The 4462-nt window shown below is 36.0% G+C and overlaps 1 long non-coding RNA gene across 1 annotated transcript in view; it reads right to left on the bottom strand.

The window, feature by feature from the left end:
- Positions 1 to 4462, bottom strand: part of LOC128249448 (uncharacterized) — a 92140-nt gene that overhangs the window by 86950 nt on the left and 728 nt on the right. The gene's annotated exons all lie outside the window — the stretch shown is intronic.

Genomic DNA, 4462 nt, shown 5'->3' with positions numbered 1-4462 from the left:
TGTGTGTGTGTGTGTGTGTGTGTGTGTGTGTGTGTGTGTGTGTGTATTCACTCACAAATACACGTATTTATATAAACTTATATCGAAATGTGTTTGTGGGAAGTGAGAAGAAGAAGAAGAAGAAGAAGAAGAAGAAGAAAAAGAAGAAGAAGAAGAAGAAGAAGAAGAAGAAGAACAAGAACAACAACAACAACAACAACAACAACAACAACAACAACGAAGATAACTGCACAAATTGTTAGGAGAGGAAAAGTGATTGTAAAAGAACATAACGATACGGTGATGGAACTGAAAGAGACTGAGAGAAAGAGAGAGAGGTAGAGATAATGAGAGAGGAAAGAGAGAACGACGACGAAATAAACTAATAGTAGAGAGGGAGATAATGTGTGACTTAGAAAGACACAGAAATGAAAGAGGGCGGTTGACAAGGAGGAAGACAAGACGTATATGCAGAGATAGAGAGGAGAAGAGAAAGGGAAGAAGAGAGGTAGAGGGAGAGAGAAAGCGTTTGGTAGAAGTTTTGTGTGAAAGAAGGGAATGAAGAGAAGAAAAGGGAAAATAATATTGGTTTTTCTTTTCACATTCAGAAAAATAACGATTCCTAAACAGCCATATGTTAATAGAGACCTATCTATAAGTACATGTAAAATGAGTGTTTGTTGACCAAAGTACAGTTTGTGTCTGTGTGTTGTTACATATATATTGTGATTTGAGTTAGAGACAGAGGTCGATCATACATGGAAAATCGATTGGTGTATAGAAATTCAGTGTTGTTGTTTCTTCTTCTTCTTCTTCTTCTTCTTCTTCTTCTTCTTCTTCTTCTTCTTCTTCTTCTTCTTCTTCTTCTTCTTCTTCTTCTTCGCTATCACTTCACATGTCTTAACATAAGATTTCACTGTGTAATTGTTACATTACTACCGTTAGTTCAAAGATGCGGAAATTTTCGCAACCAATGTGTCTCTATTGTATATTAGTATTTTGGTGTGCTTGTTCACAGAGACCAGTCTGTGTTTGTGGTATGTATGTTTGTGTGTATGTATGTATGTATGTATGTATGTATGTATGTCTTTCTCTGTGCAGACATGGAAATACACACTCTTACCAATGTGTATATAAACTCACCCACGCATAGGTGACTGTCTCCCTGCTTGTCTATCTATCAGTCTATCTCTGTCTATTCCTCTGTCGGTCTGTATATCAGGCTGTTTATCAATTTAACTATCTATATATATATTAATAATAATAATATGTGACTAATTGTCACATTTATATATACATATATACACACACACATAAAGAATGAGGGATGGCTATGATACTATACAGAAGCGTCTAGTTAAGAAGTTGGTATATTTTTCACTATTAAAGTTAGATGCTACCCCTTCATGGATCTTCCAAATATACGGAAGATTCATGGAAGCTGTGTATGGCATTAAACTGTATACGATGGTGAGACTTCATTTCGCGAGTTTTGGCGTTTTTGAGAAGCGTGAAGTCACCTTTTACCCACAATTACGCCCACGTACATTCTGCAGTACCTGACAGAGTCCCATCTGTGGGTTTGAATGAATTTTTGTAAGGGTGAAGGAACATGCTTCAGTAGTTAGAGCGTCGCGCTCACAATAATGAGGTAGTGAGTTCGATTCCCGGATCAGGCTGCGTGTTGTATTCTTGAGCTTTATTTCACGTTGTTCCAGTTTACTCAGCTGCAGAAATGAGCTGCGGCATCACTGGTGCCAAGCTGTATCGACCCCTTTGCCTTCCCCTTGGATAACATCGATGGCGTGGAGAAGGGAGACTGGTATGTATGGGCGACTGCTAGTCTTCCATAAACAGCCTTGCCCGGACTTGTACCTAGAAGGGAAACTTTCTAGGTGCAATCTCATGGTCATTTCAAGATAGATTGATACCCTTTAAGGATGGATTGAGCTCCTTAACTGTGGTGAAAGCAATGAATCTAAGGAGAAGAAATTATCTAACTGACCCCAAGCTTAACGGCTGACGATAATTAAGGTTACAGGGGTGGATTAGTTTAAATTTCTCTTCGCTTTAAATCCATATTTACTAAAACTAAAATATACGAAGTTTAACAGACGATCAGAAAGGTCGATGTGTGTCTCATGAAAAAAAAAAATGAAATGTAAAAATAACCAGAAAATTTGTGTATTGAAAAAATATATTCCTTGAAAAATTATTTTTGAAAATGAATTTCTTCAGAAAAGTTTGATAAAAAAAAAAAATTGCTGCAGAAACGTTGGGAAAAACATTTTTGGGGAAAAAATGGTGCCACGACAAAAAATTACGTTACGAAAACTATTTGAACGACATTTTGTCTGAATAGTTCAGGAAAAAATAGAGAATATTTATGTAACTATTAAATAAAGAGAAGTCTTTCGTTGCAATTACATTATTGAAAATATTGCATAAAGTGTATTACGTCTCTGCGAAGAGATTTCAAACGATATAATCACGTGGAGATGATTCTCATTCATTAGTTCTGATGATATGTAAATGGTCGAACGAGATGTATAACTTACTTTAAATATATTTATGATATATAAACGCATAGATTTGGTACAATATACGATTTATAATATATGAGATATATATATTAAAATTTATAGAAAATCAAAAGACGAAGACAGGTGTATGAACAGCAAGCAAGTGTTTTAGTTTGATGCTCATGAAGGAAAGTCTTTTACGTTTTATAAGACAATCTGCCTTGGTCCTGGTATTTCACAAATTTTTCCATTTCTTAGATATCACTGGGTATCTCTGAGTTTATGATCTTACACTGTTTTTATTTTGTCCTCTAGAATCATATCTGGTCTCCTCGTTGCAATGGTACGGTCAGTTATTATGGAGAAATCCCATAAATTACTGTAATTATTATTCGCCATCACAGACCCTGGCTCGTGTTCATAGCCCCATTTCCGTCGTTTCGAATCCATAAAGTCGGCTAATGTTCCAGTTGACTCTTATACCGACAGAGTCATGTCTTTGACTGCTTGGTCATATTGGAAGGAAGCTGCTGTTCGTTATCTTTAGTTAATTTTTATTGAAACGTCAATAACATTTCTGTTCGTCCGAGAAATGCTTTTCATTGTTGTGTACGGAAGTTGCATGATGTCATAAGCGAGCCTCAAATTAACTACACAACCTGCTCAAAATAGCCATGTATGCACGTATGTATACGTCCGCGCACACTCGCAAACACATGCAAACCCATATATATCTATAGGACGCATGCCCACAGCATATGTGGGCTCGTGTCCCATGAACAGCCTTTGACTTTTTACCCTTCGAAAGGGGTTTTCAGCCTAATATTTACATGCTATTACTTATAACTATATATATGTCCATATGTATTTATATATATATATATATGTACGTATACACTCACGCACATACACGCATAAATATGTATGTACACACACTATTGCACACATAGACATGTATGGGAATATTGTATGTGTGTGTGTGTGTGCGTGCGTGTGTGTGCGTGCGTGTGTATGCGTGTTTGTGTGTATCTGCATATGTGTGTATGTGTCTGTGTGTGTGTGTATGCGTGTACTTCTGTGTTTGCGTGTGTGTTTCTTCTCCATTATCTTTGGCATTTTGCGCATGCGTACTAATACCAACGTTGTGCACGTTTCCAAAAGCAATTCTTTCGTTTCTTTGTTTGGCCGTGTTCTATTTTCCTTCTTTGTATTTGTAATTTTCTTTTATTTCTTTTTTCTTTTTTTTCTTCGTTTCACTTCTTTCTGTTCCTTTGCCATGGAGAGAGTTTGGGTCCTCATCTAGAGGTCCTTCTCTATATTTTCCGATGACTTTTATTCATTTGACAGCAGCGACAACTAAACATCTCTGTCTTAATGTTAAAAGTTTCGTTTATAATACAAAATCTGATCTTTAGAAATGCCAACAAATAGCGTTGGTTTTTGTAAAGTGCAAACAGACAGAGCACGTGACCTTTATATTTACTACCATAATAATTGCTTGGGAACTGTATATGTGCACATTCATATATACATACATATGTGTGTGTGTGCATGTGTGTCTATAACCTTGTATGTATGTGTAAGTTGTATCCACGTTGAACCGTTACGCATGCATATATATATTCACAAGTACACACACACGTAAACACAAGAGCGTGTGTATGTTTATATATAATATATAAGTGTGAGTGTGTGTGTGTATGAGTGTATGTATAACGTGTATATGCGTAAAAACAGCACGCATTTACGTAGATTAGATGTATATGAATATTCACAAGAAGGTCGCACACATATACATACAAATATATACAAACATACAAACATACATGCATGCATATACACACATGCATATATAAATACATATATTCGCACACACACACACACACACACACACACACACACACACACGCACGCACACACACACATATATATATATATATATATATATATATATATATATA

The sequence above is a fragment of the Octopus bimaculoides genome, chromosome 14 (assembly GCF_001194135.2).
Source record: "Octopus bimaculoides isolate UCB-OBI-ISO-001 chromosome 14, ASM119413v2, whole genome shotgun sequence".
Lineage (NCBI taxonomy): Eukaryota > Metazoa > Mollusca > Cephalopoda > Octopoda > Octopodidae > Octopus > Octopus bimaculoides.
The sequence above is the reverse complement of the archived record's forward strand: the minus strand, read 5'-3'. Positions and strand labels throughout refer to the sequence as shown.